The sequence below is a fragment of the Silurus meridionalis genome, chromosome 13, assembly GCF_014805685.1.
Source record: "Silurus meridionalis isolate SWU-2019-XX chromosome 13, ASM1480568v1, whole genome shotgun sequence".
Lineage (NCBI taxonomy): Eukaryota > Metazoa > Chordata > Actinopteri > Siluriformes > Siluridae > Silurus > Silurus meridionalis.
In genome coordinates, this window is record NC_060896.1 from 4016120 (window position 1) to 4036388 (window position 20269).

Sequence of the window (20269 nt, forward strand, 5' to 3'; positions counted from 1 at the left end):
TTATTTCCCTGAGTTCAGACTGGGCGTGTTTCTCACAGCTGTTTCTTCATTCAATGTGACAACGAAAGTCAAAACTAAAATTCAAGCTGGGCTAAAGGGTGTAAAAAAAGCTCAGGTGGTTGCAGGTGAGAAAAGTGCTGTTTTTTTTGCCACACCAGCAAAAACCACAGCACATCCTTATCAGCTCTTATCAGCAGAGACAGAGGAGGATTTTGACCAGTCTCTTATCTGTTTATAATTAGCGGCTCTGCTGCAGGCGACGATCATTGCATTCACTGCCACATTAACCACTTGTATTCGTCATTTCTTCATCTGTTGAATGTATTATTCATTTGTTCATCGTTGAACGTACATTTAGACCAGCGCAAAGTCTTGTTCGCTGATGAGTCCTAGGCATTGACAAGCAATGAAAAGCTGGATTTAAAGAAACACTTCAATACTTATTCAGCATTCCTTCATTTATGTGTATTTTTATTACTTTTTATTTCTGGAGCAGAAGAACCTCAGTGTCCTGTACCTCCTAACCCCATCCCCCCCAACCGAACGCTTTTGAGATACACTGGAACTGCTTACTGATCTTCTGACTTCCACCAACATCAGTACATGATCCACACTTCATGTAGAGTTTGGACACTGGATCTCTTTGAGTGTTTAAAGGCTCTGGCATGGAGAATCTGGTGTTGGATCTGTGATGATCGCAAATGTTGAGCTATTTTCTGAGTTGCTCAGTAGCTCCTAGTTTTATAACCACAAATGACTGAAAAATACTGTAGAAAGATCATTACTCATAATCACACACTCCAGTGCTCATGTTAGTTCTCACTCTCCAGTGTTCTGTATTGTTTAAAGACTATAATCACACTCTTGATGTCACCCAAATGAGGATGGGTTCCCCTTTTGCGTCTGGTTCCTCTCAAGGTTTCTTCCTCATAACATCTAGGGCAGGGGTGGCCAACCCGCGGCTCGCGAGCCGCATGCGGCTCTTTGGCTGGTTTCATGCGGCTCTTACGTTCATATCAAAGTTTGTGTTTGTTTTTTAATGTGCGTGTTCGCTTCGCTTGTGTTCAATACGTTGAGTTTAAGACTTAAATAAGCTTGCCCCTACTGGGAAACTTTGCGGTATATCAGACCTGGGCAAATTACGGCCCGCGGGCCACATCCGGCCCTTTGTACGTCCCTGTCCGGCCCACGTGAGGCCAATCATAAATTACAGGGATGCACCGAAAATGTTCTGCCGAAATACCTGAATCACCGAAACAACACAGCAGAAACACAATTGTAATGACGCAATAAAAAAGCGCAGCAGCACACGGTTATCTGGATAAGAGCCACATGTCTGCGGTGTGCGGAGAGCGATTTGCAAAACATGCAATGCTGAAATTTCAAGAGGGGGTGTATCTGCAGAGAGTTTCTCCAAGTTGGGTTTAATTTATCACCTGAAATCCAAACATCCCGATTGCCTTCTAAATATGAGAAGAACGCGGCGCAGAAAAGTAAAGTCAATCCGAGCATGCGCACTCCGTCTGTAGCGGAAGTTTTTGAAAAGGCAGGAAAGTTTTCCAGTGATGGTGCCTAGGCAAAAGGCATAACACAAAAAATTATGGAATTCATTGCCGTTTGAATTGAATTTTCATTTCGGTGCATCCCTAAAATATTATCGTTGGTGTGGCCCTCTGACACAATTCAGGTTTCTCATGTGGCCCCTTGTAAAAATTAATTGCCCACCCCTGCGGTATATTCATCTCACGCACATGCGCATTTGACTAAAATACCGTATTGAACTCAAGTGAAGTAAACACGCACATAAAAAACACACGTGAAATCAAAGCATCGACCTGTTCTGACTGACACACGTGAAAGAATTGCTTCGAGTGGCAACAACGGAATACGAGGCAGATTTGAAGAGGATTGTTTAAGACAAGGAATGCCAAAAGTCCCACTGAGTAACATGCATAGTAAAAGAAAAACGCTATTGTAAATTATTATATTTTTGTTTGTGGACTTGGTTAAACTGAGAGTTTGTGTGTGAGACAGTGCACACAATGTTCATTGTTGAAAATGACTGGCCTGTGGTCTTAGAACTGTAGGAGTCAATTTCTGTCATTATGTTGGTGTGTGACATTTACAATAAATCTGGCTGAGCAGAGGTGTGTGTGTGTGTGTGTGTGTGTGTGTGTGTGTGTGTGTGTGTGTGTGTGTGTGTGTGTGTGTGTGTGTGTGTAAGAGGAAGGGATGGGTGATGTTCATGTGTGCCCATGTGTATGATGTGGCTCTTTGCGGTAACACAGTAAAAAATGTGGCTCTTGGTCTCTGACTGGTTGGCCACCCCTGATCTAAGGGAGTTTTTCCTTGCCAAAGTCACCATGGCTGCTCATCAGGGATAAACACACATCGTTCACCTTCACTGATAAATTCTGTAAAGCTGCTTTGAGACAACGTCTGTTGTAAAAAGTGTAATAAAAATAAACTGGACATGATTATAGTAATACTCTAAAATCAACACTACTTCCCACAACTACAACACCCCCCCCAAAATCTAGTGGAAAACCTTCTCGAAAGAATGGAGGAGTTTATAATAACAGCAGAGCCGAAAATAAATCTGGAATGAGATGTTCGAAAAGTACAGTGTTCAGCTCAATGAGGTCTTTCGCTTACTGGGAAAAAGGGTGTGTGGGGTTTAATCTAGTAGTTGGAACTTTTAATATAAGACAAAAACATGAAGAACAACATGGAAAAATTACTTTTACCACTGAGCTAGCACTTCCCAATGTTATCACGTCTCAAATGTATCTTGAGTGTTTAGCTGTTTCACTGAGCTGTGATCAGAGCAACCGATTTCTAAAAGCCCCACGTAAAAAGTTTGTATTATCAGATCAGTGACACTTCAGTGCCACCATGTAGAATCAAATTCATTAACACCAGATTTGATCTGATTCTCCACGAATCCTCTCTTCAGATTTCGGATCTGGACCCGAGCTCTTGTAGTCTTTCCGCTCAGATTACCATCGTATCTTTCTATCACACTGAACAGTCTCATTATAAATAACATTGAGACAAAAATGCAGGCGAAAGCTTCTGAAAGCCAGCCACGGCAAACAAACACTCCGGCCCACACACATGCTTACTCGAGTAAACACAGACTCCTTTACAAACACACACACATGCATACACAAGTCCTAAATCAGCCCACATGGACAGGAAGTGGTGATAACATCACTTCCCCTGAGCTGGTGGAGTGTGGAGAATGGAGTGGGATGGATGTGAGGTGTGAGACTGTGAGAACTGGAGAGAGTGAAGCTCTTAAATTCGGTCACTCAAAGCTATTTATGCGTGTTGTGTGTTAAAGTCAAGGAACTAAAGTGTTCCTGCTGTGTTTTTGGAAATACACACACCATTGTAAAGCTTTTACAGCGTTTTTCAGAGCACGTTGGTGTTCCCAGGATTTCCCATGGCGCAATTCTTTAGGCTCTGGTAATTGCACCTTTCTGCCAGTTTATGCCTCTGCTAACACGCCTAAATCTGCAGCGCTTATAGATAATGAGTGTTTTCGTATTTGGATAGATCTTTTTCCTCAAGGGAGAGAAATTGGCCCGTTTAAGTGCTATAACCCTTTGACCAGACAAAGTAATCTCTCCTGAGAGTTACACTTCAGAGGCCTCTTCTGTTATCTCTCTCATTTTTCGCTCTCAAGCCCAGTGTTTTTCATTCATTACATGTAATCAGCACACACAGGCATGGAAATACACATGTACTATATACCTAAACAAACAGACAAGTACGCACACACACACACACATACACACACACACACAGAGAGAACAACATTTTCAGCCGCTCAGCCAAAAACGTGTAGTAGAAACCGATCATTAAAAGTTGCCTGGGGTGTATTTCCAACACGTAATCATGATACAAGGAAATAATTCAGCAGAAAAAATCTCGGAAAGTTCGCCATGTTCGTGGTTACGTTTCCCTTTTGAACACACAATCTAAGGTGAAATGATCCATTCATTCATTTCATAAACAGTGTCCTGCATTATTATATTTTACATTTGCTCTACAACATACACTAGATTGACAAAAGTATTGGGACACCTGATTCTTCCGTTCATATTGAGTTCCATACAAAATTAGCTTGGACGTTTTCAGCATTGCATTTTACCTTCACTTGAACTAGGAGACCAGAACCTGTTCCAGCTTGACAATGTCACAAATCCATCTCTAAGAAGATTTACGAGGAAACTTGGGTGCACGGGTACGACCCAGTCTTTACAGTGGAAGAGCCCATCATCTCGACTACCAAAAAAGGGCGAGGCCGGTCCGTATTTCAAACGTATGTCGTGTCGAACGTCTCTGTGGCAGATTTGTCCAGTTTCACGTTTGCTCTTTGCTCTATCTCGCTGTCCATGATGAAACCGCAGATGTGAGAAAGCATGTGGTCAGAAATCTCCCATTTCCCTGCACCACTCTGTATTTATAGACATCGTGAAAGTCATGGATGGAGGGAACGAAGATGAAGACCTGGTTCAGTGAAGCACAGAGGCGAATCCTTGTTTGTTAATTAGTACCACACTTGGGTCATTAACACTCATTACAGATAAATCTGCTCTCAACTGGGATGCAGAAGTGCTGAATAACGTGTGAAAAGAAACGCAAACTTGAAAAGCGCAGCACAGAAACGAAGGCTTTTTAAACACAACAGAAAGAGAAAAGGACAGAATGCAGGGCTTGCAGCATTGCACATAACCTACTCCCACACTTTGACCAAATCACTTGTGTCTATGTCTTTGTCTCTGTGTGTGTGTGTGTGTGTGTGTGTGTGTGTGTGTGTGTGTGTGTGTGTGTGTGTGTGATTAAAAACAAAGTGGCTGTATAGTTGCTGGTGACTCAGCCAGTGAGCAGCCAGCAGCTGCATGAGCTGAACACACTGCAGGAGGAATTAGTCACCATCTTTCTTCTTCTCTTTACATTCCTCTCCATCGCTTTCTACACTGATTAAAGACAAAACATGCACATCAGGCAAGCAACAAGAGAAAACAAAATTGTGTAAATAAAAACAACGTTTTCTTTTACTGTTACATCCCGACCAGCCCTGACTGACGAGTCTAGGAGACAGAGTAAAGGGTGTAGGGATACGGGTTAAAGGGTGAATGAGTCACTGATAAAAGTTGTAGGAGTTGAGGATAAGGAGGTCTGAATTTTTGATGTTGATGTTGAGGGTAGAGGAATCAGGGTTGTGGAAAAAAATATCTTGTTCTGGAGTGCATGAGTTCAAAACATCTGAAATACCAAGCCTGTTAAAGATAAGACTGTAAGTCAGAGTTGAGGGTGAAGGAGTCAGAGTTGATTGTGAAGGAGTCACGGTTAGGGGTGATGGAATCCGAGTTCAGTGTGAAGGAATTAGAGATGGGGTGATGGAATTGGAATTCAGGGTAAAAGGAGTCACAGTTGGGGTGATGAAGTTTGTGTGTTGTAAGTCAAAGAAGTCATATTCAGGGTATTCAAGTCTGAGATGTAGGTGTTGAACTGAGTGTGTAGGACCCAAAGTTGGGGTGTAACAGTAATAGGGTTCAGGAATACAGGTTATGTTATAGGAGTCTGAGTTGAATGTATTGCAGTCACAGTTGAGGATGATGGATTTATAGTTGAGGATGATGAAGTCAGAGTTGGGGACGATGGAGTTATAGTTGAGGATGATGAAGTTATAGCTGAGAATGATGGAGTTATAGTTAAAGATGATGGAGTTATAGTTGAGGATGATGAAGTTATAGTTGAGGATGATGGAGTTATAGTTGAAGATGATGAAGTCAAAGTTGGTGATGATGGAGTTATAGTTGAGGATCATGGAGTTATAGCTGAGGATGATGGAGTTATAGTTAAGGATGATGAAGTCAGAGTTGGGGAGGATGGAGTTATAGTTGAGGATGATGGAGTTATAGTTGAGGATGATGGAGTTATAGCTGAGAATGATGGAGTTATAGTTAAAGATGATGGAGTCAGAGTTGGGGACGATGGAGTTATAGTTGAGGATGATGGAGTTATAGTTGAGGATGATGGAGTTATAGTTGAGGATAATGGAGTTATAGTTGAGGATGATGGAGTTATAGTTGAGGATGATGGAGTTATAGCTGAGGATGATGGAGTTATAGTTGAGGATGATGGAGTTATAGTTGAGGATGATGAAGTCAGAGTTGGGGACGATGGAGTTATAGCTGTGGATGATGGAGCTATAGCTGAGGATGATGGAGTCAGAGTTGAGGATGATGAAGCTAGATTTAGGGTTAAATGAGTCAGAGTTAAGAGTGAATTATTCAGAGGTGAAGATCAAGGGGTCAGGGTTGAGGGTGAAGAAGTAAAAATTGAAGATCAATGGGTAAGAGTTAGTGGTAATAGAGTCAGAGTTAAGGGTGATGGAGCCTGTGTTATGGTGAAGGAGTCAGAGTCGAAGGCCGAAGAGTCAGAGTTGATGGTGGAGTCAGAGTTTGAATTGATGGAGTCAAATTTGAAAGAGAATATGTCAGACGTGATGGTGGAGGAATCAGAAATGAGAACACACGCACACACACACACACACACACACACACACACACACACACACACACACACACACACACACACAGATATGTAGGTTTGCCCCCTCATTATGTGGCCTCTGAACCTGACAGGTACACAAGAGAGAAGATGATTAGCAGAAACTAAGTTTAAAATAACCTCTTTAGTCAGCAGAAACTCTCTAAAACACACGCACACACACACACACACACACACACACAAACACACACACAAACACACACAATTGCAGTGTTGCTGTACAGATTTATTTCAGCAGGTCTTTATTAGCGCCTGAGGAAAGTGGTTCGTTCACAATGAGACTGTGACTAGCAGCAAAGCACAGATTCTTCTCATCACAGAGCAGCAGCGAGAGGAAAGACAGTCCCTCAGCCTTCCTTCCACTTCAGACGTCTTTGACGTTACTCCGAGACTGGAACGAGGCCCAATTACAAGATAACGAGTGTTAATTATAGGATGTGCGGCACAAGCCGCCTTTTTATTTCTTCAGCCAGCGGTTTAGTGGCGATATCACTGTGATCTCTGACTACAAGAACAACACACACATATGCACACAGACACTGGTAAGGGAACACACCCACATTCCAAAGTACACACACACACACACACACACACACACACACACACACACACACACACACACACACACACACACACACACAGTATCACACTGACGTCTGTGTGGGATTCAAAATATCTTGCTAGCATGCACTGAAAAGTTCATAAGGTGAAAAGCATTATTCTGGAATTTTTTCAGTCAAGATGATAGCAAAAGTATAGAGGAACATTCACACTCACACACACACACACACACAGACACACACACACACACACACACACGGACAAAACATTATGAAGAAAATGAAGGCAGAGTTAGACCAGCATCATCCTTGAAGCAGTTTCTGTGAATGGAGCATTTTATTAGTTAAGCATTGAAAAAATATAAGAATGCTCTCTCTCTCTCTCTCTCTCTCTCTCCCTCCCATTTTTTTTTAATCCCTCCCTTTCACTAATGCGTGTTAGAATGCTGTTCCATGTAATTAGCGTCTTAGTCACACTGCAACACTCTATTTTTGTCTGCATCCCCCTCTCTTTCTACATCCCTCTCTCAATCTCTCTCTCTCTCTCTCTCTCTCTCTCTCTCTCTCTCACACACTCTCGATGTCCTTCACTCCTATTAAATTATGATTTTCATGATGAATTCTGTTCCTTTTCTTCTCACCTTCTCTCCTCATGCAGTCCAATCATCTCCTTCTTTTCCCACTTATAGCCCTGTCTTCATTTCCTTTTCCTGTTTTCCCTTTTTTTCCTTTTAGCTTCATCCTTTCTTTTTGCATTCATTTTCCCTACTGTTCTCCACTGTTCCTCAGCTTTGGTAAAATTGAGATCCTTTTTCATTAACATCCCTTCTTTAACATTTTTTTCCCCTTTCCTTTCCGATCATTTTCTTTTTCTTTCCTTTTGCTTTACTCTGTGTTATGTAATCACACTAATTTTCTCTCCTGCTGGTGTTTCTTCTCACACATTAGCGCGTAGATGAGAAGTTTTCGGACGTTTCTGACAGAATTTCCGTCGCTCCGCTAAACACTAAGTTCACTTGAGTGCAAAAAAGGCATGAGAAGCGCCCTGGACCAGTCTCCTCCCTGCTCTTATGTGGCAGTGCTCATGGAATACCTACGCCGCAGTGTGTGTGTGTGTGTGTGTGTGTGTGTGTGTGTGTGTGTGTGTGTGTGTGTGGGTGTGTGCACGCATCTGAAGTCCACATGTGAAGTCTGGAACGCAAAGGCCTCTTTGATAACATTTGTTTTTCATAATGGCTCAGATATGAGATGGAATGCACGCCTTTACAAGCCCTAGATTTTTTTATTACACTGGATTACCCAGAATGCATTGTTTCTCAGAGCGGTAAAGATTTAGTGACGATTCTGTGATGAGGTTGATTGAGGAAAGTTGTTGCCTCTGCTAAGCGAACTCTATTTAGGGAATGTTTCGGGGAGTGTGTGTCTGTGTGTGTGTGTGTGTGTGTGTGTATGTGTGTGTGTGTGTGTGTGTGTGTGTGTGTGTGTGTGTGTGTGTGTGTGTGTGTGTGTGTGTGTGTGTGTGTGTGTGTGTGTGTGTGTGTGTGTGTGTGTGCATGAGCCTAGCAGTGTCTCACATGGAAAGGTAAACTGAAGGGCAACACATCTGCTTCTTAAGAGACAAATAACGTGGTACAGTATATTGAGTGTGTGCATGTGTGTTAATTTTGTGTGTGTGTGTGTGTGTGTAGTAGATAAGTCATAGTTCTCAAATTGGGATAAAAAAAACCTGCTAATGATGCACACAAGTCAGGACATGACTGTCACATTCTAGATTAATTTCCTAGAACAGCGGCTCAGACGTAAGCATTTCTATAGCAACAAATTCTGCATGCGCTGGTGTGGCAGGCAGATGATTGATGAAATGTAAAAGAAAGGCTGTTTTTTTGCTCTTATAACGTAAAAGGTAACAGAAAGTGACCAAGGTGGCCACTGACATTAGAGCCAGTTTGTCAAAAAAGTGTGTCAAAAGATCTCATTGGCTGAGACTAGTGCTGAGGACCATCCATCGATAAAATGATTATTGTAGACAACAAAGTCCAGCTTTACACTTTAACCAAACCCTCAACTTTTCCAGTTTAAAGAAGGAACCAGAATTCTAAGAAACCAGAAACCAGGAGAGACCGGGTGACCATGGGGACATTTGACACTGTCCTTTTACTCAGAGACCCATCTTAAGTCTACTGTGGACTGTTATACACCCTCTATATAAACACACACATGTCTGCTTAACACACGAGGAAAATATATTTTGGGTTTTCATTGTAAAAAAGTGTTGTTTGTGAGGACCGGGTGACTCTGAGGACATTTGAAATTGTCCCCTCATGTGGAGGATCATTGGGATGTTATAAAATATACCATCTCCAGGTTGGACCCTTTGCAGCAGCATTTTTCACACAGGACATTCTGGTGTAATGGATCGCTTTACAATGTAATTTTGTTTGCATTTGCAATTGCAGCACAGGCTCTGTAAACAAAACTCATTTTGCATTCATTGTATCGAGTAGTGCATCAGATAATGCAAATAAAAAATGCGGCACTCCACAGTGAACTTGTTTTGTTCACTTCATGCTGGAGAAAAAACTTCATTCAGTTTTCCCGCCATTTCTTTAGTTAGTTTCAGGTCACTTTTCAGGTGTTTTCTGAGATCTGGCAACCCTGGCTGTGCTGCTGTGCAAGGAAGTGAATTTAATTGTTGTGTTTAATTTGCCTAGATATAAAAAGTTAACACAATGAATATGCTTTTGATAATATTACCTGACACACAACAGAAAAATGGTTGATTAAAGAAGCTGTTCAACAAACCGATTTTATTTCAACAGACATAAACAGCTACGGTAATTTACAGAGTTGAATATACACTATATGAAAAAAAGTTTGTGAAGACTTGACTATGTTATTTTTATTTCTTTTCACATATCATTCCATATTAAGTCCCAGTTTGCAGTTATAGTAACGTCCACTATTCTGGGAAGATGTTCCACCAGATTTTGGAGTGTGCTTGTGGAAATTTGTACTTATTCAGCTACAGGGTTGCAAACCATGTAAAGAATATCTTCAGGTGGCTGGCTTTGTGCACATGGGTATTGTCATGCTAAAACAAGTTTGGGTCTTCTAGTTCAAGTGAAAGGAAAATTGCATGCTCCTGTATCCAGAGACAATCGTAATAATTGTGTGCCTCCAACTTTGTGGTAACAATTTTGTAATTATGCCTAGAAAGGTCAGGTGTCCCAATACTTTTATAGCACAATGCTGCTGAATTCTTGAATCCGATTGGTCAGAAGGTGTTGAGTCATCTGCTATAAGGGAAGTACAGTCAGTTGTTCTGGCTGTAAGAGTCATTGGAAGTCATATGGAACATAGAGTATCATCATATCTTCGCTATAAAGAAGTTTTTATATAATGTGTTAATTTAGACGTATATTTATGTGAAATAAATGTTGGCCATGTTGATTAGAGTATTAAAAACTTGAAAAGTATTAATTTAAGGTACATTTGCAACTGATAAAGTGTGCGATTAAGTTGCGATTAATCACGAGTTATCTCATGCCAATCGTATTATTAATCGCGATTTTAAAAAAATTTAATCGATTGACAGAAAGATATATATATATATAAAAAGCATTTAATGATTATGCTGATTATGCAAAATGTAAAATAATCATATAATAATAATAATAATAATAATAATAATAATAATAATAATAAATGCACGATTTTGAAAAATTTTAATTAGCCATACTATGAGCTAGAACTTTCTGTAATATTTATGCAATAAAACACTTGGAGGAAATTCTATTTCTGCTTACTGTCCAATAACAAAAAAATCCTGACATATCTCAGTATATATATATATATTTACATTTTACTCGAAATTACACTTGAAAGACCCTTATATTCATAAGCATAATATCTACCATTGTCTACTTTGACCTTTGACACAGAGAACATTTGAGATGTTGAGCCTCTTTGCGCCATGTAGGTTGAGATTTTCTGATAACATTGAACATTCATCATACCATTTTACGTCTACCTGTAACGCAGCACGGAGAACGAACAAAGGAGAAGTTTAAAAAGAGAAGGGAAATCACGCTTCCTTGAAACTCTGTTCTCAGTAATTGTGTGTGTTATGCTCCATGACATGGAGTGATGGCTGAAACTGAATTGCATGGTGTCTGATTACAAACCGGCAGATCAGGAAAGGCAGGGCATGCTGACATGAGTCGAATACCATCACCCTACACAGACATCATGCAGTAATACACACCATGGAGCATGGAGTCCACACTGAGGTCGTATAGTGTGAATGAATGGTTTATATAAACACAAGCATGTACACTTAATTAAAAGCGATGTGCAGGGGTGAGAAGGAACAATTTTGCAGCAATAAAAGACAAAACAAATGTCTTTAATATACAAATAAATGCATTACTGGAAATTGCCTACGATTCGGGTTGCCAGGTTGAGTGTAATTCAGTCAAATCGTGGGCCTTTCAAACAAAAATCAAGGGAGGAGTTTCCTGAAGATCCCCCTTCAAAGCACAAAATCAGAAATGAAACAAAAGGGAAGGTGTCTGTGGTGCACAAAAACAAGATGTTATACGGCGTATCAGGAAGGAGGAAAGGAGGATCAATAAAAACGTGTGCGCACCACAGTTGCTTTGTCTTCCATGCAAAGACTAAGAGGAAGAACTTTTTTTGTGCTCCAAACACAAGCCTATGAGATGATGTCACTCGTTTTTGCTGATGAAAACGGTGCCGCAGGATGACCTCATGCCTGATGACCGAGGTTGTTTTAGACACACCTGAGGCCTGATGAGATTGTAAGGAGTGTCTGTGCTCTTTCTTGGTATTACTGATGATTCCTCCTGCATAGATTTCTAGGAAATCTGTCACTGTTGTGAGCATTTTCGGGAATCCCATTGAAGTTTCAGATATTTCTAGGAACCCCTGATAAAGTCGAGGAGTCTCATGGGATTCCTGATGCCTTAATTAACTCCATGCCTCAGTTTGGCTCTGCTTCGACCTTCTGCTGCAGCACGTGCTCAGCTTTTCACCTCACCTGATTATTCACACCTGCAGCTTGTTTCCCAGCTCATCATGAAATCCTCAAAACATTCTCACAAATATTTAGTCTGCGCTCAGCATTGCACTTAATTGTTTTGTCCTGAAGTCTGTGTTCAATGTGTCTGTTTGTGAATGTTCCTGGTGTTTATTGAGGCTTTTTTGTTTTGGATTAACCTTTAAGGTCCAGCCTTATGTTTTCTTTTGAAGGCTATCTAATCATGGAGTCCATGTTGATATGATTGAGATACAAATGTGGGATACTTTCCTGCTACTTTATTGTCTCCAGATCTGGTGACTGGGTGGCCATTTTGAGATGATTTGAGGTTTGTGATATGGTGCATCATCATGCTGGAGGTAGCTATTATTAGATGGGTCTTACAGTAATGCATGTGGTCAGTAAAAGGCCTAGTAATTGAAAAAAAATATTCCTCACATCAAGACACCACCACCACCACCATTACCACCAACGTCGCCAGCCTGAACTGCTGACAAAAGTAGCCATGGATCCATAATTAGGAGAGGAACCTGATATGATCTTCTGTTGTTGTAGCCCATCTTCCTATATGTTTTGCATTCTTAGAAGCTTCTCTGGTCAACATGGTTCTAAAGTTAAAGATTATTTTAGCTATTAATTTGAGTAATTAGCTCAATCCAGCCAGTCTGGTCATTTTGGTCTTTTCATCTTACAAATGTTTCAGGGATTCCTGATTATATGTATGATGTTCCAGGGATTCCAGTTTAGGGCGAGGAGATGTTGATTGGAAGTCTAAAACTGTTGTTGGTGTTAAGGAGATTTTCATGATCCCTGATAATGTGAAACATAGAGCATTCTGGGTACTTGAATATTGTTTAGATAATTTCCTAATGAAGATTTAGGAGCTCTCAAAGCATATGGAATTCTCATGGAATTCCTGAATAGGGGGTTTCTAGGAATCCTGATTATATTGAGAGAATTTCTGCAATGTGTGTTTATGTTGAGGGGACCGTTAGGTGATGTAAGTGGCTCTTGATTATGTTTAAGAAAATGCTGAGGGAATTTTGACATCTCAGTTGGTCTTGAGATTACTGGGCTTCCAAGAAATGTTGAGGATTGTCCTGTGAATATTTCCAGGGTCCTGAATGATGAGTAGATTTTTGGGAATCCTGAGAGTATTTCTGAAACCTGTGTTTATACTGAGGGGATTGTTAGGTGCTGTTAAAAAAAAGATAATTTTTTTTGATGATGTTTAGGAAACTTCTGAAGGAATTTTCACAGCTGGTCTGAATTTCTGGGATTCTGAGAGATGCTGAGGATTTTTCTGAGGTTATTGATGAGGTTGTTACTATTTCTGATTATTATATTTTTGGGGATTCTTAAATGATATTTAAGAGATTTCTGGCATCCCTGATAAAAACTGAAGAGATTTCTGTAATACCAGGTTATGTCAAAAAATCTTAAGAGTCTTGATTATAGTGAGGGATTTTGTACATTTCAAAATGATGTTATGGAGTCTTCTGGAATACAGATGATTCCTGATACAGTATTAAAGTAATTTCTGGGATTCTGGATGACACTAAAAGGATTTCAGGGATACTGAATGACATTAATGGGCTTTCATGGGACCTAAATGATACTAAAGAGATTTTTAGGATCCTAAATGATACTAATGGAGGATAAGATTCTGGACTTCTGTTCGGAAGGAGTTCAAATCGCCAGCACCAACAGGCTGCGACTGCTGGGCCCTCAACTAAATAGTTGTATAAATGTAATAAATGTGAATTACTCTCGATAAGATATCTGCCAAATTACATAAATGTAATTATAGTTGAAATTTCAGGGATCCTAAATAGTGGAAAAGGGATTTCAGGGATCCTGAATGATCTAAAGGGATTTCAGGGATCCAGAAAGATCTAAAGGGGTTTCAGGGATCCTGATTAATTCAACAAATATTTCTGGGATCCTGTGTGGGGAACAAAGGGATTTTAGGGCTCTTGAGTAATACTAAAGGGATTTCAGGGATTCTGGATAATTTTAGGCATACATTTTAGGGATCCTTAAAGAGACTCAACAAACTCCTGCACTAGATCATGCTAAAAGTGTTTCAAGGATCTTGAATGATTCTAAAAGGATTTCAGGATTACAAAGTGACACCTTCAAGTATCCAAGAAAATGATCCTTGATAATAATGAAAAGGTTTTGGGAATTCCTGATCATCATCATGATGATTTATGATGATGACATTAGGATTTCTGAGGGTTTATTATTATTTTTTCATATATATTGAAGATCCATGGGAATTCCTGAAGAAGTTATAGAGATTTCAAGAATCTCTGGCTAACACTGTCTGTCCACTTTAGTGTTAACTTATTGGTAGCACAAAATCCCTGATTGTAAAAGGTAACAGAAGGTAATAGAAGGTAATATGCTCAGATCCATTTTTCTGCTAGTGCAGTGTTTTTATGAACCATTTAGAGGCTACAATGGATAGATGGTTAAATATGTCTTCTGATAAGGACATGACCTGGCTGTTATCTTTCTGCTATACACTGAGGAATTTCCATATGGTTCATGGCTCAAACTAGAAAAAATATTTCTAGAAATGGGGCATGAACCAGCACTAACGCTGCGATAAAGGGGGTCACAAGAAGCTACTTTTGGACCCTTAAACTATGTTCTTGCACATTTCTGTGTTTTGCTTGGTCTTTTCTTTATTTCTGAATCACTTTAAAGAAATATATTTGCTTAGATAAAGAAATGTGAATGAATTAAAGTTAAAGAGTAATCAAAGTAAGGAAGTAAAATGATCTGGAAGTGATCATAAATGTCATCTCTCAAAAGTAATCTGAAGTGCTTGGTGAAGCTCTGACCTGATCTCATGTTCCTCATTGTCTTTCTTACCCAGGTGATTTAGGGCATGATTTTATGAGTTCTTTGGAGGCTAAAGGAGACAAAACAAGGAATGTTAACTACGAGGAAAGTGCCTGCGTAACCTAATGATACTTTACTTTTTCTCTCCTGTCACCAGTCTTCTAAGGTAAAACTCTAATCAGGCTTAGAATTCTAACATATTATAACCACAACTTCATCCCAGACACCCCCACCCCCCTCCCCTGAGCCCAACAAGCAATTATTAAAATTTCACATCCAATTTGCCAAAGGGTTTTTTAATAAATGTGACAGAATTAATTGAGTAAATTATATGAGGCAGAGATAATAGGAAACTCCTGTTAATGTCAATAATAACCTAGTCTGAGAAGAGAAGAGAAGAAAGAAGAGAAGAAAAGAGAAGAAGATCCAGAGGAGGAGAGGAGAAGAAAGAAGAGGAGAAGCAAAGAGAGAAGAAAAGGTCCAGAGAAGAGAAGAGAAGAGAAGAGAGAGAAGAGGAGAGGAGATCCAATGAAGCAGATGAACGAAAAGCAGTGGAATGAAGAACAGAAGAAATCCAGCGAGAAGTAAAGAGATGAGAGAAGAGAAGAGAATGAGATCCATGGAAGAGAAGGAAATTAGAGGTTTTCCCTGAGTCATTGTTTACTTTCAGGATTATTCGATATTTCCTTCGTCTGTCAACCCTCACTGCAACACTCATTGACTCACTCACACACACATTTTCTCACTCTTTCTCTCTTACATCCTGTGTGTAACCATAGATATATTGCCTCTAGCCATTAAAGATGGAATTGGACATATGATGACACTGAAGAGGAGGGTGAGGAAGGCAAAGACCTGCATATTACTCACACACACACACACACACACACACACACACACACACACACACACACACACACACAGGGTACAACAGTGCAATCCTACAAACTAATCAACAACTTAATTTAGGAGAAACAGGGAACAGGTCTGAGTACTAAGTGGGACATGTGACATGCTGAGGCTGATGGGTAATCACACATAGATATAGCATTTGCCAATGATAGAGTGTGCAATGATTTTGGAGGAGTTCAAATAGATGGAAATGCATCTAGATAGATAGATAGATAGATAGATAGATAGATAGATAGATAGATAGATAGATAGATAGATAGATAGATAGATAGATAGATAGATAGATAGATAGATAGATAGACAGACAGACAGACAGACAGACAGACAGACAGACAGACAGACAAAATAGAGGACTTCATTGTCACTCTAGTGAGCTTCTAGAGAGAGAGAGAGAGAGAGAGAGAGAGAGAGAAAGAGCATGCAGGGGGGCAGTTATTCACCCTGAGGACAATAGTGCCTGCCATCGAACAGCACCCCACAACTCTGCATCTGCATGGCATTATACACACTCAATTCAGTTCCCACTGCTACACTCACACACACACACACACACACACACACACACACACACACACACACACACACACACACAGGAACACTCTGTCAGTCATTCTCACACACTCAGTTAGTCTGTAGCCAGGATTATAACAAAGGCTACAGTCACAGTGTTGTCATGTGAGGCTTTGTACAGACAACACACACACACACACACACACACACACACACACACACACACACCTAAACACAACTAACTGCCGAAAAACATTCTCTGTATGTGTATCAGTTTCCTGGGGGCATAACAGAAGCAAATCTTATCAGCTACACAACAACAACAACAAAAGCATACAGCAAGCGCACAGGACAACACAACAACAACATAAAGCATGGAACACAACATGATCAACATACTGCAAGCCACACAAAAGAGCAAAACAACTGATATGTCAATCAACACAATAGAACAAAAACACAACACAACACTACACTGCAGACTGACACAGGATTAGATTAAAAACACAATTTAAACACAAAAAACAATGACACACTTTAAACAAAATAAAAATGTCCAAAAGAACTCTCTCTCTCTCTCACACACACACACACACACACACACGCACACGCACACACAAAACAACAAAACCTTTAGCAACACACAAGACATGACACATGACCACAGAGCAGAGTTAAAACAACAAAACACACACACACACACACACACACACACACACACACACACACACACACACTGCCTGCATACAACATGAGAGACCACACACACAACCTGTACAACACACACCCAACCCCAAACCCAACATCACAGCTCACACTAAATTCACCCTGAAGGAATGTGCAGCTGAATCTCTGTGTGTGTGTGTGTGTGTGTGTGTGTGTGTGTGTGTGTGTGTGTGTGTGTGTGTGTGTGCGTGTGTGGTGTCTTGCCAAAACAAACCCATAACACTAATAAATGTGTTGAGTGGATTCCAACTACAGAATGAGTTAAATTCTACCTCGATACTACACAACTTTACAGAGGAAGTGTTTAGAGACGATAGTGTTTAAAAGTAGTTTTAAGAGAAAGTGTATAGACACAGTGTTTAGAGGCAGTATTTAAAGGCAGTGTCGTTTAAGGCAGTGTTCATAAGCAGCCGTGCAGAGGCAGCATTTTAAAGCAGTGTTTAGAGACAGTAGTGTTTAAAGACAGTGTTTTAAAGCAGTTTTATAAGTATTGGAGTTTAAAGGCAGTGTTTAGAGGCAGTAGTTATTAAAGGCAGTGTTTAGAGGCAGTAGTTATTAAAATCAGTGTTTTGAGACAGCAGTTTAGAGTCAGTGTTTAAAGGTGGTGTTTAAAATCATTTTTCATAGGTATTGGAGTTTAAAGGCAGTAGTTTTTCAAGGCAGTCTTTAGAGGCAGTACTTTTTTAAAGGCAGTGTTTAGTAGAATTGTTTTAAAGGCAGTGTTTAAAAGCAGTTTGTATAAGTATTGGAGTTGAAAGGGAGTGTTTGAAGGTGGTGTTTAAAAGCAGCTTCTCTAGGTATTGGAGTTTAAAGGCAGTAGTTTTTCAAGGCAGTGTTTAGAGGCAGTATTGCTTAAAGGCAGTGATTAGAGACAGCTGTTTAGAGGCAGTGTTTAAATGTGGGGTTCAAGAGGCAGTGTTTAGAGACAGTGGTTAGCTCATATGTTGAAGATGACATCATCATCGCACTATGACATCACTCATGCAGGTGACTCTGCTGTAGATGAGCGATTGGTGAATGACGTGAACGAATGACAGGTTTGTGCTTTTGTTACCTTCTGTTATGAAGATAAATTGTGTGTGTGTGTGTGTGTGTGTGTGTGTGTGTGTGTGTGTGTGTGTGTGTGTTTTAAACAAAACGGTCTTTTGTACAAGGGTCCTCCGGAGTTCGTATTGCACCCTCAAGTGATCAAACCCAGCTCGACGTCAGAGGAATGGAATCATGGAGTCAGATCGGAGAGAAGAAACAGCAGTGAAGGAGCTACACACACACTATTTCTCTTTTTTGTATTCAATTATTTTAAATAAAACATATAGACTTTGAACAATATCTTTAAAAACATTTTATAAATTAAATAGTATTTTTCTGCACTGCCCTTTTTTCACGATTAATTGTGTTTCGCTGATCACATGCATAATATTTGTCATTACTTTTTTATTATTATTTTTTAAATAAAAGCATTTTCTTTTACTTTTCTAATTTTAACCTTTTATTTTGCTTATTAAACATGTTTATAAAACTTTTTTGCATTTTTTTTTTAAAGGTTGATTTTTTATAAAACATTATAGTTTGCTTTTCATTTTTGATTACCAATGAATTAATTGTAATTAATCCTTTTTTTTGCAGAATAATTATTAGTATTGTTTGTTATTTTATTTGTTTACTTGTATCCTTTTCAGTTCCTCCACATTCTTTTGCTCAAATGAGTTGCTGTCAGCAAAAAAAAAAATTTTGCCAACAAAGTCCTTATTGTCACCCCAAGATAAATAAATAATGAATTAAATAAAAGTACGAAAGAGCAGAGTGGTGGTTCTTTGTGGCAGTCATGTGCTTTAGTTTCCGCCAAGCTTTTAAAAAAAAATCTTTTGTGCTTTGCCAACTTCCTGTCACGAAAGTGTTCAGCAAAATGATTTCTGCTCATCTGTCCAGATGGCAGCCGCTTTAGACTCAGCGATCCAGTGTGCTGCTGTGTAAAAGTTGTGTGAATGTTGTGTAAATGTTGTGTAAAGATTGTATGAATGTTGTGTGACTGATTTATGCGCTCTGACTAAATGATGTCATTTTTACTTCTGCTTTTTAAAGCTGCGATTTCTGTAACGATAAGTGGAACGAAAGATCAACGAACTTTTACTTCCTGCCAACAACTGAGAGCAGGGCGAGGTGAAAATCATCTGAACGGGAGGAAACTTCCGAAAGCTGCAACGTCAAAGCCAGTAGTGTTTAAAAGCAAGTGTTTAAAAGGCTGTGTTTAATAAAAGCGTTTACAGGCAATAGTATATAAAGGCACTGTTTAGAGGCAGTGTTGTTTAAAGACAAATGTAGTGTTTAGAGGCAGTGTTGTTTAAAGACAAACGTAGTGTTTAGAGGCAGTGTTGTTTAAAGACAAATGTAGTGTTTAGAGGCAGTGTTGTTTAAAGACAAACGTAGTGTTTAGAGGCAGTGTAGTTTAAAGACAAATGTAGTGTTTAGAGGCAGTTTTGTTTAAAGACAAATGTAGTGTTTAGAGGCAGTGCTGTTTAAAGACGAACGTAGTGTTTAGAGGCAGTGCTGTTTAAAGACAAATGTAGTGTTTAGAGGCAGTTGTGTTTAAAGACAAATGTAGTGTTTAGAGGCAGTGCTGTTTAAAGATGAACGTAGTGTTTAGAGGCAGTGCTGTTTAAAGACAAATGTAGTGTTTAGAGGCAGTGTTGTTTAAAGACAAATGTAGTGTTTAGAGGCAGTGTTTACAAAAAGTGTTTAGAGACAGTGTTTAGAGGCAGCTGTTTAAAATAAGTGTTTAGAGACAGTGTTTTGAGGCAGCTTGTTTAATGGCAGTTTTTTAGAGCCAACTGTTTAAAAGCAGTGTTTAAAGGCATTGTTTTAATGCAGTGTTTAAATGCAATGTTTATATCCAGTGTTTAATGACAGTACTTGGAGGAAGTGTTTAAATACAGTGTTTAGAGGCAGCTGTTCAAAGGCAGTTGTGTAAAGATAGTGCTTTAATGGCAATTTTTAAGGCAGCTGTTTAAAATAAGTGTTTAAAGGCAGTGTTTAGAGGCAGCTGTTTAAAAGAAGTGTTTAA